Here is a 21,813-nt window from a genome sequence, read left to right as displayed (position 1 = left end):
ATAGCAAAGTGATGGTACAAAGCCCCCAAGGAGGGAGGGGACCCGAGGGGGTTGCCTCTGGAGTTTCTATGTCTAGGGGGTTTTATGGGCTTGTTGGCTGGCTGTTTTAATCTGATTAACCCTCCCTGCACCTGTCATCCAATCAGATTTTTTCATCTATCTATCATATGGAAAAGAGTGGAGGGCTCCTTCCAGGGTGGTGTAAAATCCTCCTAAGGGTGGTTTCCTCTTAGGGTGGGCGGGGGGGCCCTTGTCTCTGCCCGCCTGCCTTCCAACTGTCCATCATTCCTCCCTCTGAAGAGGTAACCCTAACTGCTAGGGAAAAAGGTCGACGACCGATGGTAGCTCCTTCTGCTGGTTAGGGGTGCTGGATGCGGGGGCAGTCAGGGCTCCTCTCCTCCCAATCTATCAAGGGGTCCCCTGCAGATGTTTGGTTTTGACCTTCAAGTGAGGCTCCATCTGAAATACCATTTGGAGTTTGACCCTTATTCTGGAAAATACACAGCAGGTTGGGGCATTTAGGAGGCAAGGCCCAGAGCACAACGCAAGACCGAGTACAGCCAGGGATCCTGTGAGAAACAGAGCACGTTTTAGTGAACCCCTCACATACATGCAATAAGGATGACAATTTGATGGGATATAGGGGAAATAATATTTATCTGTGTCTTGTCGCTTCAAGACTAGTTTGAGGTCCTCTCTGAGTTTACAGAGGGATTTTGGTTCCTTGTTAGGCCCCGTTGGGAACCAGGATTTGACCCTGGAATGGTGGATCCAGGCTTCACTTTGCTGTTGGAGTTGCTACAATCCCTGTATGTGGCCCTTTCCAGCCCGGCGCTAACGAGCCCTTAGTCCCCAGGGTGAAATGGGACAGGTTAGTTATTTTGGAGCTGGGAGATAGAAAGCTCCTGGCAAGAGGGATAATGATTCTGTTATCACTCTGAAGGGACTGGGGGAGTCCAAACCAAGGGATTTACCATTGCCTTTATCACTTCTGGGGCTTTTTCGGTTTTACAGAGGAAGGCCTCAATCCAGTGCATGAAGGTATCTACCCAAACCAGGAGGTACCAGGAACCCATGCATTTTAGACACGTGTGAAGTCCATTTGCCGATCTTCCCTGGGGTAACTTCCTACTTGCTACATGCCTCTGGGGATTTGTGAATGGGAGAATGCGTTCTTCTTCTGGCAGACTTCATTGTTTTTAACATGTTTTTAATAGTCCTATCTAAATTTCTCCCTGTAAAGGGTTTGTGGATCATTTGTAGGGTTTTATCTCAACCTAAATGGAAGGTTTGATGTAGGGTTTTTAGGACCTTCCATTGGTCAGCGGCTGGCAGGTGAAGCCTACCATCCTCTGCCTGGAGCCAGCCTGTAGACTGGGGAGTATATCCCCGTTGTGTTGCCCGTTGTCTTTCCTCAAATGAATAGCGGGGTGTTTCCTGGGTTATGGAGCCATCCCAGACTAGGGGGGCAACCGTAAGGGTCATTGACCTGGCAGCTGATTTTGCTGTAGCATCGGCCAATCTATTCCCTTCCAACACTTCATCCGTTCCTTTTTGGTGCCCCTTGCAACGTCTAACTGCTATTTCCGGGGTTGATGTATGGCTCGTAGAGCTGGGTGACTTCCTGGTGATACTTGATAGGAGAACCGGAAGCAGTCAGGAAAGGCATGTTTGCATTTAGTTAGAAAAGGCGTATCTGGAGTCAGTATATACACTGACTCTTTTGTCCTTACTGAGCTCTAAAGCTCAGGTGAGGGCCCTCAGCTCAGCCGGTTGGGCGCTTGACTCAGGTGGGAGAGGGTTACTCTCTGTTGTTTCATATAAAGATCCAGCCTTTCGGGTGCCCTGTTCAACAAATAAGCTCCCATCAGAAAATAAAGTCCATTCTGGGTTTGCTATTGGGGTTTCTTTTTAAGTCCTCCCAGGCAGCATAGGTTTGGGTTATGATTTCTTGACAGTCATGCTCTGGTCCTGTGCCTTTTCCCAGAAGGAAGGTGGCGGGATTTTAAAGTAGAACAAGTTTTTATTTGCATGACTGGGCCTTCCAGGAAGAGGGCCTGGTAGCGCAGACGGCAGCTGTCTGTGAGCCAGCGACGGCTATCAGTTGATAGGAGGCCTTGGGTGTTATGAGGAGTGTAGATAATAAGATCCTGTCCCAGAGTTTGTTTTGTAGTTTCCTACTGGCTGTTGAGCTGGCCCCCAGGCCTGAGTTAGGACACCCAAGGCCATTCCTGTTCTTTCTGTCACATGCAAGTTGTAAGCCTTCCCGGTAGGAAGACTTAATTAAAGCTGGGGCACTGAGCAAGGCCCTCTTGAGATTTTTAAAAGCTTTTTCCGACTCTGGATCCCGTATGAATAGATGGATACCGGCTGTCTGGGTGTCCTTGAGCCGAGAGAGAGGGTGTGCTATTTCTCCATATTCTAGTATCCAGGAGCGGCAGTGTCCTGTTATGCCCAAAAAACCTTTCCAACAAGGGAAAGTTGTGGGGTCCTTAAGGTGTATGGGAACAGGCCCTGCTGTTAAGGCCCGACCCACTACAGCCTGAGCTGCCCAGACCTGGGAATGAAGAGAAGTGTGGGGCTCCCAGGCATTAAGAGTGAGAGAAAATTAGATCTCCGCACGTGCACCCCAGAAGGTGAGAAAAAAGTTTGGCTTCTGGGGTTGCCCAGTGACACTCTTAAGGACAACACTGCGATTGAACAGTTGGCCCCGGGGTGGAGAGTAGAACAGAAGAGCTGGCTCCGGTTATCAAGAAGGAAATCGACTGGTTTTCCTTCTGTTTCCAAAATTCCCTGAGGCCCTGGGTTCCCTATGGTGGGCTGTTGTGGAGAAGCCACCACGGAGAGCCCCGGGCCCCATCAGGTCCCAATCAGGGGCGCTGGCCACCTGAGCCCTCGCAGATTGACATCCCCGAGGGCATTCAGATTTCCAGCGTCCCCCTCCACAGGTGGGACAAGGGTTACAGGGCCTTGGTTTTTGTCACGGGGCCAGTGTCCCGGGCGGCCACCCAGATGGCCTTTGGTGCCAGGGCCTTGGGAGGCCGATCTTCCTCACTCTCCTCTGGGTCCAGACTGTAAAAGACCCACTGGCAGCTTGTTAGAGCTCTTCTAGGGTCCCCTCGGGGCCAATAGCCAACTTTTGCAGTTTTTTTCCGAATAAGAACAATCTCGGCCTCAGGGACAACCAGGCAGGGGAGATAGCTGTGTATTTAATGAGAGCCTCTCTCAATCTAAGAAAATTGTTGGGTCTTCTTCCCGAGTTTGGGTTGACAGTTTATTTACCAACAGACCCAGATATCCTTTCCCAGAGACTTTGAAAGCTACCTTAACAATTGCCCATGAAAACTTTGAGACAGGCAAGATTAACCGCCATTTTTTATCAATAGACTCAAATATCCTTGAAAAGCACACACCGATGTCTGGTAATCAACGCTTTAGCACTTTACTCTATTAGGAAAAGACCTAGATGTAATCCCATTTATCATCCAAGCAAAGCTTTCTTAACAATTACCCATGAAAACTTTTGAGACAGACAAGATTAACCGCCATTTTAACTCGAGTTTTTTTGACCTTCCGCAAACCTAGATAGAATCGTTCCTGGTTCTAAACCTCATCAGCTCGGACAGATGAGTAGATGCCATGCTTTTTTTCCCCACCAAAGTGGGAATATGCAGTCCCTGTCAGGCCGGAGAAGACAGGGAATTTCCCTAAAACAAAGGGAGTTTTGGCAGCTGCTTGGGAATATTCCTTAAAGTCTCTGTCCTGAGGTAGACTAACCATAGTTGGTTCCAATTATAGCCATTACCCTGGGAAATGAGTGAGAAACCCCCATATACCGCTCAATCCCTCTATGATACGAGCTTGGAAGTGACAGCGATACCAATTTCCAAGGGGATCGTTAGGATCCTAACTGGGGTCTTGAGAGGGTCCCCGGTTGGGGTCTTGAGAAAGTATAGATGGGACTCCAGTTGGAAACTGAAGTCACCCATGGGCTCATGCATCCCTTGATCCCCGTATCTTTCAGTGGTGGCCAGAACCCCACATTTTTCTGCTTCAGAGAGGGTCTGACTTAAGAGAAGCATTACATCCAAGCTTGGGAAACTTTGAGGTCGCCCTTCATCTCAGGTCTTGTAGCAGTACCTCCCTTGATCCCCCTTGGAGCACTACCTGTTCTTGCAGAGGGTAAAGCCTGGAGCACCAGCAGGGGTTCCAAGATAGGTTGGGACAGGTATGCGGACCTGATCTTACCCTAGGAAGGATGGAGCCAGGGGTGGAGATTCCCCTACAGACTATTTGCCTATCAACTTTTATGTGGCTGTGGTGTTCCTTTGTTCCTCCTGGAGTGGAGGGGGGGTGGGGGGAGAGCCGGAACAAAGCAGCCAGGAGGCTAGGATCAATCCTACATGGCTGAGATCAGAACAAAATAAAATTTTTCCCAGTTAAAACCAGGAAGGCAAAGTCCCTCAGGTGGCCACATCTCCTCCTCCAACTTCTATTGTGGCCACGTCCCAGGACAAAAGAAAATGAGTTGCCTTCGTCCAGTTAAAACCAGGAAAGCATCCGAGTAAACGATATTGAGCAATTTATGGGTCTGGTACTCTTCCTATAGCCTCCAATGCCAGGAAGGGACTCTTAAAGGAGTAAGGTCTTGGTCTGGGAATTATGCATCTACAAGAAGAAAGGAAAAGGCGTCCCTTACCTCAATTTCTTATAGTTGATCAGGGAGACTTGGGAAGAGAGGAAAAGGCGTCCCCTACCTCAGTTCCTCCTCATCTTTTCCTGATGTGTGGTCCTAGCGACTCATGCGACTGACAGCCAGAGCCCCTGTCCTCCTTGCGAGGTGCTGGGAGGAGTCGTGCTTACCCAGGCTTGGTCCTACCTCCAGAGAGCGACCCTGGTTTCCCCACCCTTGAGACTCCCTTAGAAGTCAATGCATACACTAGACTTCTTTTAGTGTTCTATATGGCACAGCTACCTGATCATCTTTTAGTAGAATTGTTCTGTCTGGCATAGCCACATGGAGGGACAAGATGGGGCACCCGGGGAGGGGAAATCCACCTGGGATAAGCCCTGATGGAACCGAAAAGTTGGGAGATCCCTTAGATCTTAGTTCTTCTGCCCAGCTTGGCCATTCCTTCACATAGGTGGTGTAGCCAATCTGAGGGGTGTCCCCGTAATGCCCAGGATAGGAGGAGTCAGAAACAGGAGACTCTTCCTCACTGGGACAGGGAACTCTGAGTGAGATCCCTTGGAGGCCACCCGAACCACTCGCACCACCACCAAGGTGCTCAGATATTAGGAATCTGCCTAGTTCTTTCCCATCCCTGCTTTCCCAGGCATGTTTTTCCCTCAGTGGAGTTAGATGGCCCCCAAAGCACCATTCGATAAGTTTGACAAATACAGAGCTCAGAGAGAGGCTCTTTCTCAAGCAAAAGTCCCAGGGCAAACCCACATTGGCCAGCTCTGGTCAGGCTCCCATCCCTGAAGAAATCACAGGGATCCTTACTGGCTGGTCTTGGCTCGCCTGCCCCCAAACCACATGGACGGGAAGGGGAAGGGATGATTCCCGAAAGGAAAAGTGAGATGCTGTAACAACAGAGTAGGAATAGAGGCTGGCAGCAAAATCCTAGACATTCCTCAGTGGCTCCAGAGCTGAGCCCAGAAGACATCCTTCATCCCACATTGCCTGCACCGTTTGGAACACTGAGACTCAGAGAGGATCTGGGAGTAGCCCAAGTCCACGGTCTCCAGAGCCCAGGGGTCCTGTTCCCCATGCCACAGCTCTCTTGGGCCCTCCAGGCTGTCACTGATGCTGCCCATGCCCCCAAAGCTCAGGCCTGTGGGCTCTGTGCCCCAAGAGATAAAGACTAGCCAGCTGCACCCGCCCCACTGTGCTACCCCGATAACTGCCAAGCCCCCTGGCCAGCCCCCACCTGCTCCCAAACTGCTGCCTGCCCTGGCTGGCAGGGCTGTGGGGCCTGGGGCGGAGAGGAGTTCTATCCGTGTGCCTTTGAATCCTCATTCCCTCTTTTGGGGGCTCTGTAGCTGTGTTGATTCTAGGAAGCAGAGCACAGGACCGTTTGGCTGTTTTTAGGTCCAATTTTAAAATGCAACTAAAGCCTTTTGGTTTATTTATGTTCTCTGAATATAATAAAGAATCACAAATAGGCCACTGGGCCGATCCAGTCCAAGCACAGCAGCTATGAACAGCCGGGTTCTCTGCTCAGCCCTCTTCCCTGTGTTGACCTTGAAGAGAGGAGCCTTTAAAGGCCTGATGATGTTGCAACTATAAAACTCGCACTGCCTCAGAGATAAAACCCAAATACCCAAATCTAACATTTGAGACCTTCCCACATTCCTCATAATAATCCACGTAAGCGGTAACCATTAACCAAGTCTTACTGTGGGCCAGGTATCAGGCAAAGCACTCCACGTACATCAGACCAGATGATCCTCGTAACAACCCTATGGAAGGAGGTACTATTGTAATTCCCATTTTACAGAGGAGGAACCTGGAGAGGCCACGTTCAGGCAATAGGCTTGAGCAACGGAACCGTGAGCAAGGCACAAGGGCCCCCAGCGACCACACCACTGGGCAGAACGCAAGCAGGCTCATTAAGGGACCCACCTCGAAATAGCCATAGGCCTCAGTAATCACTGGGCTACTCACAACCAGGCACAGTTACCAAAAAAGGGACAATTCCATACATTCCCATACGTCCTCACCCCAGCCTATAACTGTGGCCCCTCACCACCACCTCGTGGCGGATGGTCTCTCTCCTTTGCTGTCCCGCCCACTGCCTCCCTGCAGTGTATTCAGCAAACTTCTATCTCCTTTGCTCTGCCTTGAGTGAATTCCTGCGTGTCCAGCACCGCTGGCCCCCACCCAATTGGGACGCCCCACATTTGGTGGCTCACACGGGGGACCTCTGCTGGCCTGGGACTCTCCCCAGATTCTCTAGGAATTTCTCAGGACTTTCCTTCGGTGGATGGACTCTCGGATTCCTGGGAGAACTGATGACCTCTGACTGATGACCTCTCCCGTTGCTTGGAGAACTGGTTACTCCTCGGTGAGGATCCGAAGTCACAAGGGGAACCCCTCAGATGGCCCTTGCCTGAAAGGGTGAGGGATTTCTCCTCTTGGCCTTCAGAGGGAGCCTTCCCCCCCTCTCCTCTCTCTCTGGCCCTTTGGTGGCCTAACCCTAGTATTCCTCAGACAACTAAAGTCTCTGGCCACGGTGGCTCCCCGGTGTGGTCTGAAGGTCTGAGGGCCTGTGAGGGCGAAGGACCCCTTTCCTTTCCTCTTCCACTCCATCTGCAGCTCATCCAGGGCAAATCCGCACACGTTACACACTCAGTTGGGACCCTCTCCCGACGGGGACTGACTCTCAGCCGCCTGGCTTCTTTCAGGCATGCCCCGCTTCCCTTTACTCTCGCAGATCCAGCCACCATCTTGATCTGTAGGCAGAACACGCTCCTCTGTGATTGAGTGCTGAGTCCCCCACCTCCTTTTTCTGACCTAGTTTGGCCACCAGGTGCCCAGCTTTCCCTGTTGCCCCAACAAGGATTCCTTTTGCTCTCTGCCATGACCCTCTCCTTGGTGGGACACCCTAGTAGAGTCAGTTGCTCCACATGACATCTGGCTCTTTTTCAGGTCAGTGGCAATGTGGGGCCGGGCAAATGGTCAGGAAAGAATCCTTGAGACGTTTTTGTTGCAAAAAAAGGTGCTTTTATTATAGTACAGGGACGGGGCTGTGGGCAGAAAGGCCGCGCTGGGATTGTGAGGAGTGGCTGATTATAGACTCGTTAGTTAGTGAACAGCGTTAGGGAATAGCGTAAGTCTCTAAGGAATTCATGCATGTTAAAAGCAAGGTCTCCAGGACCTTGGAGGGCTAGCCATTGTTAAGATAAGGTTGCTTCTATTGTTTAGTAAATCATTAGTCATGAGACCCTTCAAATGTATATCAGTGGGCCGCAGGTTTGAAAGGTAATTGCTAACATATATCTTGTGTATGTGTGTGGCGGGGGAGGGCAGGTTACAGTTATGGGAGGGGAGTAACACTGACAAGAGCAAAGCTCTAGTGGTAAAACATTAAAGGAAGTTCTTGAGGGAGCTGTAGGAGTGTTACAATCCGTGTGCCTCAGGAATCCTGCCTGGAGTCATGGCGAAGTTCTTTTTCTTCCATCGAGTGGGACGCCCTGCCTGAAATCAAGACCACTAGTCCGAGCTCCATTCCCCTTGGTGGGACGCCCCTTGGGGAATCTGCAGCTGGTCTTTACAAATCCCCTCTATTCCTTCGGACTCGCCCTGGGGCTGTATTTTTTAAAAACTGGAAAAAATTTGGCCCCCAAGGCCTGAGGAAAAATGTCCCATCTTTTTATGTCATGTTTCCTGGCCTTGGTACAAAGTCCCAGATCAAGAGGTATGGCCCCTCTATGGAACCCTTTCTTATAATACTATTTTCCTGCTTGACCTTTTGCCAGAACTCCTTCAAATGGTCAGAGGTCTCCTGTGCAAGCCTTCATGGCACTGTCCCCCAAATCCCGACCTCTACAAAAACTGTAGAATGTGTCTTGCTGGGTTTCATGGCCCATCTGGCCCTGCACACATTCCAGATGATCCCTCTTTTACTCCATCCCATCGTCTTTCCCTTCCCCCTGAAGGCCCAGCAGCTCCCCTGGACTTAAACTGCCCACTTAGACTTTCCCAAGGGTACCCCAGGTAAAAACTGACGATGGGAAACAAACTCATCGACTTCTAGTGGACACAGATGCGACATACTCAGTAATAAGGCTAATTTAAGCTTGTTGGTGTAACTAAAATAGATGTTTTTAGAGTTATCGGCATTAAATATAAAACTTTTATTCTACTAAGGTTTATTGAAGTCAAATAAACTCATGTTATCTCCATTGCAATTCGTCAGCAAAAAGATGGCTTAAAATGATGGTTCATTTTATAAATAAATAAACTTTTCTTTAAAAGATGCAGGGTGGGGGTATGGGGAGGGAGGTGCGCCTGGCTGGCGCAATCAGAAGAGCACGTGACTCTTGATCTCAGGGTTGTGAGCTCAAGCCCCACGTTGGGTATCGAGATCACTAAAAATAAATAAACTTTAAAAAATGATGGTTAATTTTGTCTGTCTCATAAAGTTCTCATGGGTAATTGTTAAGTTAGCTTTCAAAATCTTTGGTAACCTGAAACTTGGAAGTTTTGCTAAGTTAAATTATAAATTGGGTTGAAATCATTGGATATCTAAGTCTTTTCCAAATAAGATAAAATACGGAAACACTAATGACTAAACAAGGTTTACCTGCTTTTGGCTTCTTATTGAAGAGAAACTAGGGGCGCCTGGGTGGCTCAGTCGTTAAGCATCTGCCTTCGGCTCAGGTCATGATCCCGGGGTCCTGGGATCGAGCCCCGTGTCGGGCTCCCTGCTCAGCGGGGAGCCTGCATCTCCCTCTGCCTCTCCCCTGCCCGACTCGTGCTCTCTCTCTCTCACGCTCTCTCTCAAGTAAAAATAAATAAAATCTTAAAAAAAAAAAAAAAAGAGAAACTAAAGATACCTGGGTCTGTTGGAAAACATGCTGTGTGCCTTCCTGAGACATTGTACTAGGAAAATGCATGTTCCTAAAAATTATGAAGTACATTCATAAATTTGCCAATCTAAAATCCTGCTGTGATAGACAGTTTGTCTTCATTGGAGACTAAAGTTTCTGAGAGTTAAAATTCTGCTGAATGTAGTTAAGACTGATGGAAATGATAAGGAAAGCAACTCTTTACGTAAGAAAGTAGGAGACGTGTAAGAAAGGTATAAGAAGTGAGCATACATTTTGTTGAGGGAAAAAGAAAATAACTTTGTCCTAAATTGAGACTGGTTAGTTAGACCGAAAAGGCTTAGGACAAAATCTGAAGACAAAAGAAAGTTGTAGAAGGAAAAGCTTTAGAAAAGAATTTTATGTGTGGTTAGGACAGATTAAGATTGAAATGAATGGATTTTAAAAGTATGCTGATATAAGACTGAAATTCTACTTTACTCTTTGTTAAAAAGACAAGTTTTCTTGGATTACAGGTCAGCTCTTGATAAGAAGGTGTAAACAAAGGTTTCTTTTTCTTTTCTTTATCCAGAAAATGAAAGTTTTTATGTTTTGTCTTTATCAGGTCTTTGATTACTTAAAGTGAAAACTTCTCAAAATTTATAATGATCTGTAATCCTATTTAGACCTGTACTTTAAAACCTTCTAAGGTTTCTGACAAACTTCCCTGAGATTTGAATTGTAAATGAAGTCTTTTTGACGAGGCTTGTTTCTTTGGTATGTTAAGTTACTCAGGAAGCACCGTCCAACAAATAATACGCCTTAGGTTGTATTAAATGGGTAAATGCTGTAACTGTTTTAGAAATTGCATAAAATCCCTAAGGTTTTAATATGTTCTGGTATCGGCTCATCACTTGATATTCTAATCATTAAAATGCTAGGTGTCTGAGAAATAACTGGATTTCCTTGTCAGCTGCATTATAATGAACTCTCATATCAGATCTTTATCCTTGTCCGTTTCTGAGTTTTTTGGTCATTTATAGTTATTGTTCTGATGCTCTTGCAAAATGAGTTTTGTCTTCAAGGAGATTCATGAAAAGGACTTTTTTTTTTTTTTTTGGACAAATACAGGTATTTGTTATCTTTAAGATCATAAAACTGAACTGGGTAAGAATTTCCAGAACTCATGGAAAAGCTGCGTTCAAACAGGACAAAAATTAATAACGTAGGACTGAATGAATTAAAGAAGATAATTAAAGTTTTTATGACTCTTGTTTGAACCATAGCTGGTTCTTTCATGTTTGCTCTTCCAGATTAAGGAAACTTTCTCTTAAGACATCCGTGATATACAGAAATGTGATAAAATATCCCTTTGTGAACAAATTGAAACATTTAACTTTTCTCCCTACCTGAACCCTCTAAAATTCAGAAACTCGGGGCGCCTGGGTGGCTCAGTTGGTTAAGCGACTGCCTTCGGCTCAGGACATGATCCTGGAGTCCCGGGATCGAGTCCCACATCAGGCTCCCTGCTCAGCGGGGAGTCTGCTTCTCCCTCTGACCCTCCTCCCTCTCATGCTCTCTGTCTCTCATTGTCTCTCTCGCAAATAAATAAAATCTTAAAAAAAAAAAAATAAATAAATAAAATAAAATAAAATTCAGAAACTCTCAGTATTTTTTTTCCCATGGGATTATAATTATTTGCGTAAGTTCAATAAGAATCTGTTCTCCCTGTAGCAGGACACCACTGGAAACACTGGTTATTTTACCAAGGCTTTGACTGAAATGTCATGTTTGAGACAGACAAGCATAGACTCAGATATGACCAGACAGCTCTAAGGAACTAAGGTTGACTTTATGGAGCCAGGGAAACCCCTTGGAAATGTGGGCCTGATACCTTGTTTATAGAGTTCCCAGCAGCCGTACCAGGAGAGTAAAGAACATCACTTCCTGGCAGGTGCAGGAACCTCAGGACATTTTGGGGACCTAGAGAAGAGGAATTTGCCCAAATCTACAGGGATTGCAGCCATGTCTGATGGCAGATACGTGGCCTGGCTTTTCGCCTCAGGCGGCTATTAAAAGTTCAGTCTAGAGATTCCTTATGAAAAGTTCCAGCAAAGCAGATATTTTTTAAGATTTTATTTATTTATTTGAGGGAAGAGAAAGGGAGCACGAACAGAACGGGGCAAGGGGCAGAGGGAGAGGGAGAAGCAGACTCCCCACTGAGCAGGGAGCCTGATGTGGAGCTTGATCCCAGGACCCTGGGATCATGACCTGAGCCAAAGGCAGATGCTTAACCAACTGAGCCCCCCAGGCGCCCCCAGAAAAGCAGAGTTTAAAGGATTTATATGGTCAGGGGCACCAGGGTGGCTCAGTCTGTTTAGCGTTGGACTCTTGATTTTGGCTCAGGTCATGATCTCAGGGTCATGAGATTGACCTGCCTCAGGCTCCATGATGGGCATGGAGCCTGCTTGAGATTCTCTCTCTCCCTCTCTGTTCCTCCACCCCACCCCTGCTTTCTCTCTAAAAAAAAAAAAAATTTAATTAAAAAAAAGGATCTATACTATGGTCAATCACTATTCTCGCTGAGCTTATGTAAACAATTAGACCACGTTTTTTAAAACTGGACTTGTTTTAGGGGCAAGTCGGCTTCTCCCTGTCCCTCTGGCTCTCCCCCCTGCTCGTGCTTTCACTCTTGCTCACTCTCTCTCAAATGAATTTAAAAAAAAAAAAAGAAACTTAAAAACCAGACTTGTTTTACAAATGAATTAGTCTTGATTTGGCTATCTCTGGGAAATAAGCGTGAATTTAGAGAAAAATTATGTTCCAATAACATACCTTTGCGGATGCCAAATTCTAGTTCTGATTGTCTTTGAATGTTTGTTGTTTGCCTAAGCCAGACAACTCGAGGGAAACTTCAGAGAAACTGCCACGCTAGCTCACATATAGACAATCTTCATGCTTGTTACTCTGTGGGGATAATAACAGGGCCCCGTGGGCATAGAGTTATTTGAACAGCGGGAAAACGGGATGGAGTCCCCCAATAATCGTATAACTCAACTACCACCTTGACCAATTCTGTGTGGCGGGGATGACAAAGTCGCTCCTTAAAAGCTGGAGCGTACCCCACTCCATGGGGTTAACTGTGGACTTGTGGAGATAATGGGTGGCCCCGCTTTCCTTAGGATTGGATAGAGGACGCACCTGGGGACACCCATATCCCCCAGACAAGGCTTCTCCCATTTGCCAGCAACCCTTCATAATTAGGATATTGTGAGGCCAGACACCAAAGAGGGCTTCTTGATGGTTTTATCCCTTAGCCATTTTTCTCTCAGGAGCTGCCTCTCTTGATGTAAAATTGCAATTAGAGGCTCAAGCCAAGCATCATACAGCGGCCATATTTAATCAAGCCCAACACACAGTCACCCACAAATTCAAAAGGTCGTTCTCCAAAACGGAGAATCAACACAACAGGCCCCTCCCCGAGAAGATCAGCAAGAACATCCAGCCAAGACCAAGTTTACTGATCAATAAGAACTGCAAAACTCCAGCGCTAGGGGAATACAGCACATAGAATTCATGGGTTTTTTCCCACAATTCTTTAGTCTTTCAATTTTAATTTTTTTTCTCTTCCCTTTTACAACCAATTTCTTATTTCATCAACTCTTTTTTTTTAAATGTTTTAATTGTCATTTTTACATTCTATGCTTTCATTGTGTTTAATTTTGTGTGTATATATATATATACATATATATGTATATGTGTATATATATATATATATACATATATACGTATATATGTGTATATATATATATATGTAAGTTTTTCTTTCTTTACAATTTTGGGATGTAGTTGCTTCTAACAGACCAACAAAATACACCCAGAATCTAGTATATGTCTATTCTCTTCACCTGTCTGATCATATTCTCTTTCTTCTTCTTCTCCTTCTTTTTGTTAAAGTCTTCTTAAATTTTCATCATCACAGTTACATTCTATCCTTTCAAAATATTTATTTTTGTATATATATAAGTTTTTCTTTCTTTACAATTTTGAGATGTAGTTTCTTCTAACAAACCAACCAAAATACACTCAGGATATAGAGTATTGCTCTGTTCTGTTCAACTGTCTGTTTATATTCCTCCTTTTTTTTCCTTTTTTCTCTTTTATTTGGTCTTTTAATTTTCATTTTTACAGTTACATTCTATCCTTTCGCTGTATTTAATTTTATTTTTGTACATATATGTTTTTCTTTCTTTACAACTTTGGGATCTAGTTTTCCAACAAATGGGCCAAAATACACAAAGGATCCAGTGTATTGCTCTATTCTGTTCACCTGTCTGATTATATTCTTTTTTTAATTTTAATTTATTTTTATTTTTATTATTATTATTATTATTATTTGTTTTGTTTTCAGGTCTCTTCTAATTTGTTTAGTGGATATTTCTCTGGGATCATTGTTGTCATCTTAGTATTTTGTTCTCTTGTTCATCTATTCTTCTCTGGACAGAATGACAAGATGGAAAAATTCACCTCAAAAAAGAGAACAAGAGGCAGTACTGACTGCCAGGGACCTAATCGGTATGGACATAAGTAAGAAGTCGGAACTAGAATTCAGAATAACTATTATAAAGATACTAGCTGGGCTTGAAAAAAGCATAGAAGACACTAGAGAATCCCTTTCTGGAGAAATAAAAGAACTATCTAATCAAGTCAAAACCAAAAAGGCGGGGCGCCTGGGTGGCTCAGTCATTAAGCGTCTGCCTTCCGCTCAGGTCATGATCCCAGGGTCCTGGGATCGAGCCCCACATTGGGCTCCCTGCTCCGCGGGAAGCCTGCTTCTCCCTCTCCCACTCCCCATGCTTATGTTCCCTCTCTCGTTGTGTCTCTCTCTGTCAAATAAATAAAATCTTAAAAAAAACAACAACAACAAAAAGGCTATTAATAAGATGCAATAAAAAATGGAGGCTCTAACTGGTAGGATAAATGAGGCAGAAGAGAGAATTAGTGATAGAGAAGACCAAATGACAGGGCCCCTGGGTGGCTCAGATGGTTAGGCGTATGCCGTCGGCTCAGGTCATGATCCCGGGGTCCTGGGATCGAGTCCCGCACCAGGCTCCCCGCTCCGCGGGAAGCCTACTTCTCCCTCTCCCACTCCCCCTGCTTGTGTTCCTGCTCTCACTATCTCTCTCTCTGTCAAATAAATAAATAAAATCTTTAAAAAAAAAAATGACGTCTCATTATGAAGGACCAAGATTTTCTCACGGTGCCATTGTCCCCTTCCACTCCCTGCTTCCACAAAACACGTTTTAGTTAGATTGCAATTGCTTTTCTTTGTCACTTAAATACAATTCTACAACTTCTGTTTCTTGAGGTATCATCTTCAGAGAACATGGTATAACTCTCCTCTTGGTAAGATGAAAGAATATGCCTCCCAGCTTCTGTTCTCCAGGCGTCTACTTTCACATTCTGTCTCGTAAGTAAGACTCCCACTTTGATTTGTCAACAGGCTGATTACAGATGTTAATAAGAAGTGTTAATGAACCCTGCTGCACCCATCCAATGAAACCCTGGAACCCTCCCCAAACCCACATTTTCAGACGTTAGCCAAGGGCCAAACTTATAAGCAGGCCTTTCTAGAACTGTTAGGCTAACTCTTTTCTGCACACTCCCTTTGCCCTTAGCCAAGGCATCTTTAAAGCAAAACATGCAGCACTGAGCTCAGACATGCCCTGCAGAGATCTTGGACTTAGCCAGGTACAATGAAACCCAGGAATCATAAAGGTTTGTCTTAGAAAAGGAAATGGCTTCCTCTTTACATTTCTGTAGGAGCCTTTCTTTACCTGAGCAGAGGTAGCAACAATTCAGCCCAACACAACTGTGGCCAGTAAGTTGAAACTGATCTGATCACCTTCTAGGGCACAAGCAATGAATATCATGATATTCGGGGGACTCACACGAGAAGTACAATCCCAGAGGCCCCGCGTGGTCCTCCTGGAAACACAGAGTTTACATTGTTAGCACTGCCCCGCCCCCAGCAGGCCATGTACTTACCTGAACATCGAGGTATCAGGGCCCCTAGATGGGACCTCCCATCCTAGGGTTCTCACTGCAGTCCAGATAATTCCCTTGAGTTCTTGGCTTACGATGGACTACTTGAGGCCATCAGGTCCAAATTGTTTTTGCATGTCAGTGAGCTGTGTGGACATCTGGATATGTTCGTGGAAAGTGCAGTAACTGGGCCACACCCTGCTGTCAGGTGGGGTCTTCGACTCAGAATCTGAATTCAAAGCTAGAACTGCTTGGGAAGGCAACAAGGGGAGTTTTCCTTCAGAAAGAAAGGAAAGCCCAGAACAGTTCTGAAAAACCAAGATCGGTAATGCTCTCCCCTCTCCTCCCCTGAGCCTCCCAGTACTGGGGTTTTGTTTTTTTCTGTTGTTAAAAAAATCAGTATTGGGAGCCTGGGTGGCACAGTTGGTTGAGTGTCTGACTCTTGGTTTCCTCTTGGGTCACGATCTCAGGGGTCCTAGGATCGAGCCCTGCGTCAGGCTCTGAGCTTGGCATGGAGTCTGCTTGAGATTCTCTCTCCCTCTCCCTCTGCCCCTCCCACTCATGCTCTCTCTCTCTCTCACTAATAAATAAAGAAATCTTTAAAACAAATCAGTGTGTCCCATTCAGTAATTAAATCTTTAATTCTTTTTCAGCCACCCCCTACCCTCACCCAGACCTTTGTCTGGAAGGGTTCTACGCAAGAAGGACAAAAGCATTTTCATAGAAAAAAAAATTTTTTTTTATGCAACTTATCCGGAAAGACTCAATTAGGTTCAGGAAATGGGGCAAAATCCTGCTTTTTAAAAAATGTTCAAAATGGGTTTATATAACTCTCTACCCCTTTCACCCTAAGCATGGATCTAGTGAGCCCCCTAGAAAAGATAATGTTTTTTTTGGGGGGGGGACAGTTGCATTTAGCAGACGGCCCCACTGAGGTGCGTGTACCAAGAGAAAGTGAGGAAGGAATAGTCAGACTATCATCAATCCATTGATGGCAATTGCAGCTAAAGGAAAAGTCAAATACAACAATCCACAGCCATGAGATGTCCCCCGTCAGGAGTGGGTGGGAGGGTCACAGTCCCTGTGACATGCCCTCGCCCAACCTGCTGCTTTGGGCAGGAATCACAGTTCAGAATGCAACAAGTCTGCACCAGAAATAGCCGATCAGCTGCTCGGTTTTAACTTGGGCCATCAGAAAGCAAATCTTTCCTCGTGGACATCTGCAACAACCAGACGGTCCAGCAGCATCCGTAATGTTTTCACAGCGTCTGCTCCACAGAGGGGTGTCCCAAATCTGCCCAGCTCATCGAGTGCAGTGACTTCACCTGATGTCAGCTCCACACAGCTTGTGATGAGGCTGAAATAGCAGCGGGTGCCAGCTTGGAGGCGGAGCCAGGCATCCGGGATCTGTGAATTCAGGATTCCAAAAGTCAGTGGCAAAAAAGGTAACTATGCCGGGGCGCCTGGGGGGCTCAGTCGGTTAAGCGTCTGCCTTCGGCTCAGGTCATGATCCCAGGGTCCTGAGATTGAGCTGTGTACTGGGCTCCCTGCTCAGCGCGAGGCCTGCTTCTCCCTCTCCCACTCCCCCTGCTTGTGTTCCCTCTCTCTCTGTGTCTCTGTCTGTCAAATAAATAAATAAAATCTAAAAAAAAAAAAAAAGGTAACTATGTAAGATGATGGATACATTCATTAGCTTGATCGTGGCAAACACTGCACAATGTATATACGTATATCAAAACAACACATTGTATACCTTAATTATAGGCAATTTTTGTTAGGCTATTTTTATTTGTCAGTTATCCCTCACTAAAGCTGGGGGGGGGGGGGCGGGGCAGGGCACTGGCTTTTCTTCTGCTGCAGCCAAGCGAGACAGCTTCCCTAACCCTTTCTGTCCTGTTGGTCTTAGAGCTCAAGTGGATGTCCTCAAAAATATACCTCCAATTGTCAGACAGGCAATTTCACAAGAGCTCATTAGCAACTAAAAAAACCGCTTTTTCAAGCCGTAAAAGTGTATCTCCATTTAGAGATTGCTTCTCTTTCTCAGTTGTCTACCCCCCGCCCCCAGAAGCTCCAAAAGGCAAAAATCATAGTAAGAATCATTTGTTACAGAAGATTGTTCTGTTTTCAATACTCAAAAGATTTCAAATTCCAAGCCGCCCATGTGGCAAAATGCAAGAAAGTTACATCCCAGTGACTTTTTCTTTCTTTCTTTTTCTTTTTTTTTTTTTGGCGACTCTTCTCTAATTGGGACGATCCCTCTGGCACTTACAAAATTATAGGCATATGACATTTTACATCAATTTTAACCATACATCCAAATATAATAGCTATGAAATACAAAGGCATTTAAAAAATTCCTTCTCCAGGGCGCCTGGGTGGCTCAGGCGTTAAGCGTCTGCCTTCGGCTCAGGTCATGATCCCAGGGCCCTGGGATCGAGCCCCACATCGGGCTCCCTGCTCAGCGGGAAGCCTGCTTCTCCCTCTCCCACTCCCCCTGCTTGTGTTCCCTCTCTGTCTCTCTCTCTGTCAAATAAATAAATAAAATCTTTAAAAAATAAATAAATAATCCCTTCTCCTTTAATTTCATTGAAAATTTACTTAAACTCCTAGCAGTAAATTCAGCATTTATGGGGTGGGAGTGGGGGGCGGCAGCAGCTGTGGAACCCCCCCCCCCACACACACACACACATTTTCTTTCCCCTCTGATCTGTCTAAAGCTTTGCCTCTTCTCTGAGAACTGATTTAATGTTTTCCCTCCCACTTGGAGGAGAGAATAATACAAACTTCCAACATTTTGGGTCCAACCAAAGCCCACCATTGGAAATGTTTGGGCTCTTTCTCCTCCTACCTTGAGGAGAGAACAAAAACCAAAGGTATCACCCCCACTGAGATCCCCTCATTGTTTTATTTTTTATTATTTTTTAAAGATTTATTTATTTATTTGAGAGAGAGAGAACACGAGCAGGGGGAGCGGCAGAGGGAGAGGGAGAATCTCAAGCAGATTCCCTGCTGAGCACAGAGCCCCACGAGATCTCACAACCCTGAGATCATGACCTGAGCTGAAACCTAGAGTCAGACGCTCAACCGACTGCGACTGCGCCACCCAGGTGCGCCCCACCCCCCGCCTCATTTTAGCCAGAGCAGCCAAAAGAGGCCAAGGGATCCAGCTCAACTCTCGTGGGGTACCATCTACTGAGTGTTGAGTCCCAGAGGTCATTTTTACTTCTCACAACATCTGCAGCTGCAGCTCAGGGGGGGAACGGCACAGCCACCCAGGCACCGAAGGTTGGCTGACCATTCCGGGAAGCCATGCAGGCCCCCCCACCCCCCCGCCATGGCCCTGGGTAGGTACCAAGTACTCAGTAAGGGCTTTGGAAAGGAGCTGAGGGCCTGGGCCACCTTGGTCATGGTCACAGAGGAAGAAGATAGCCAGTGCTCATACAGTTAGGAATCTCATATGCATCTCTTTGAAAGGATGTCCCTTTCCCTTCGTGCTTCCTTTCTCCCAGACAATGCCTGTACCGTATTTCAGTGAGTCAGGATCCATCGAGCGAATCCTATTGCTGCCAGCACGGTGTTAGGGGTTCCCAAGCCCACCCTCGGGTTTGTTAATGTGCTAGGAAGACTCACGGGACCCAGAATTGGTCATACTCACGCCTAAGATGTATTACAGCTAAAGGACACAGAGCAAAATCAGCCCAGGGTAAAGGCACATGGTCTTGTAGGTAAAGGCCTACAAGATGGCAAGGGTCTTCTCCTGGGGAGGTTGGGGGGGGGGGATTCACATAGGATATGCTAATTTCCTCCAGCAAGGGGTTGCGGAATGTCGTCTACAAAGGAACCTTTCCAGAGCCTCAGGCACCCAGGTTTTTACTGGGGGCTGGCCCCATATGCACCTGTTGCACAGCACGTACCCAAATCCCAGACTCCCAGAAGGAAAGCACATGTTCAACATAAAGCACATGCCTTGTACAAATAGTTTACACCCAAGGAACCACTCCTGTCATTTCTGGGGACGGTGGGGACCTTCCTGAAATCCGAGTTTCTCAGTGCCAGCCAAGGCTCAACCTTGCAAGCCGGCCTTTCTATGAACAGCACCCTCAAGCTTGCTGTGTTCACTCCTTTCTGCACACCACGGCGCAGTGGAGGATGAGTCTTAAGGGCCCATCTGAAGAGAGGGCGCTATGAGCACGGTCTCTAGAACCCAGCTCCCAGCTCAGGTTGGACAGAAGGTGGCAACTCGGGAGCAAAGAGCAGAGATGGCCATACTCAGCCACTGCTGACATGTTATCCTACCCGGCCCAGCCTGAGAAGGAGAATCTAGGAGGGAATACGGGGGCTCCAGAGACGGGGCCCTGCGCGTTCTCCCTCCCCCGTTTCAGCCTGCTGCTGGAAGAAGCACGCAGGAGTGTATCCAGAGTGTGACTGAGATCCGCAGTGTTTCTGGAAGCAAAGTCCAGGGGGTAGGACAGAACCACCAGCCTTGGCCAGCTGAGCCAGACACTTGCCTTCAGCACTCTGAGGCTGCTGATAACCTGCTCCCTTGATTTGGTAAACATTGACTATGTGCCTAGGACACCAGCCAGGCCAGGCTCCAGGAGTGGGGGTTCGAGTTGGCCACTGTGAACAAGGGGACAGGATGTTCCTTTTCACCTGGGAGGCTGAGAGGGCTGCACCGAGCCCTTCTCCCCTGGTGGAACCTTCTGGCCTGAGAGCTCCATTCTGGGCTACCTCTATGTCAGTTTTCTCAACTGGAAACCTAGACCCAGGGGGCGGAGGTGGACATTGAGGGCAGGCTGCCCCAGGAGGGGCAGAATAAGGAGGTGGGACTACCTGGCCAGCCTCCAGACTCGCCCAGAAAACAGAAGAGAGAAGCTGGGAGAAGTTGTCTGGACTGGTGGAATGAGATCCAACTTCAGAAGCAAATAGGCCAGGGTTTGGGTTTCTCTTCCTCCCAGCTCCGGGGCTTTAGTCTCCCCATCCGTCCGGTGGGAACATCAACAACTCTGATGTGTAGAGAACGCAGTGCAGCAATTAGAAAGGTGGCCGTGGAGTCAGAATAACCCGGTTCACATTCCAGCCCTACTATATGCCTCTTGCTAACTGTGTGGCCTGGAAAAGTTCTCGAACCGTCCTGGGCCCCACCTCCAGGGCTGCTGGCTAAAGCTGACCCATGGCAGAGCTTAGCTGAACCTCAAACCTGGGGCTGGGGAGTGCCAACCGGGCCCCCTGGGGAGAAGAGGGGGCCTGGCAGGGTTTGCTGAGGAAGGCAGAAAGGGGGGAGTCTCCTCCCAGATAAGTCCCCCTCTGCTCCCTGGTGGGAGGGAAAGGCATGGGAGGGAAGAAAGAAGGAAAGGAGAGAGTGGCTTCAGGCACTTCCTTGCTGTTTGTTACTTTTCTCATCTGAAATATGGTAATGTTGGACCGAACGATCCTTGAAGTCATTACTAGACATGCTGATCTGTTTTTCCGTATTTAAAAAAAAAAAAAAAGGGCTGGTGCAGGACGTTTTAGGAACCCAAGTGATGCAAGAGGGCAGGGGGTCATAACACAGTCATGGGTCAAGACTGTGAGCATCAGAGACTGGAAAAAGTGTCCAGGCAATGATGACAGTTGAAAAGTCAGTTCCCTGGAAAGAGGGCAAGATGGCTCAGCACCAGAGTTCCGGGGGACTGGGGTGAAGCAAGCGGCAGGGGGTTGTCCTGGAACCCTCAGGTGAATGCCATGGCTGGCCAGCAGTCAGTCACCATTCCATCTTTTAGGAATGTGAGACCTGAGGACTCAGGTATGGGGTTGCTGGGAGAGCCCTGGCATTCCTCCCAGAGCCATCTGCTCTCCCTTCCCACCACCCTGCAGATACTGAGAACCTGGGGCAGGGGGCAGGGCCATAACCTCTTTCCCATTACTCAGGATGTGGCAACCCCAAGGCCCCCTGTTTTCCATCAGTTGCCCAAAGCCCTAAAGAGACAAATAATCATAACCAACATTAACAGAGAATTCCTATGTGCTGCGCTCTACTCCAAAGACTTACGCTTCATCTCACTTAATCCCAACCATACTATTATTGCTTCCATTTTACACATTTTACAACTCCTCTGAGACTGAGGCTCAGAGGGGTTCCGTGACTGTCCGTGACTGTCCGTGACTCTCCCCAGTCACATAGTATGTAGCAGGTCCAGGATTCAAACCCCCACACCCATGCCTCTAACCACTATGGAGTACAACCCTTTTACC

At 47.0% G+C, this 21,813-nt stretch overlaps 1 long non-coding RNA gene across 2 annotated transcripts; it reads right to left on the bottom strand.

The window, feature by feature from the left end:
* On the bottom strand, window positions 1-16,978 carry LOC118531168 (uncharacterized). 2 transcript variants are annotated; one of them, XR_004915025.2, is made up of 3 exons: window positions 15,583-16,978; window positions 12,370-12,501; window positions 1-569 (listed from the first exon to the last, which is right to left on the bottom strand). It is a non-coding gene; the product is annotated as an uncharacterized LOC118531168 (long non-coding RNA). The 2 variants fall into 2 exon arrangements; XR_013443205.1 differs by lacking the exon at window positions 1-569 and adding an exon at window positions 8,125-8,203.
* Window positions 16,979-21,813: the final 4,835 nt, after the last annotated feature.

This window comes from Halichoerus grypus, chromosome 13, assembly GCF_964656455.1.
Source record: "Halichoerus grypus chromosome 13, mHalGry1.hap1.1, whole genome shotgun sequence".
Classification (NCBI taxonomy): Eukaryota; Metazoa; Chordata; class Mammalia; order Carnivora; family Phocidae; genus Halichoerus; species Halichoerus grypus.
The sequence above is the reverse complement of the archived record's forward strand: the minus strand, read 5'-3'. Positions and strand labels throughout refer to the sequence as shown.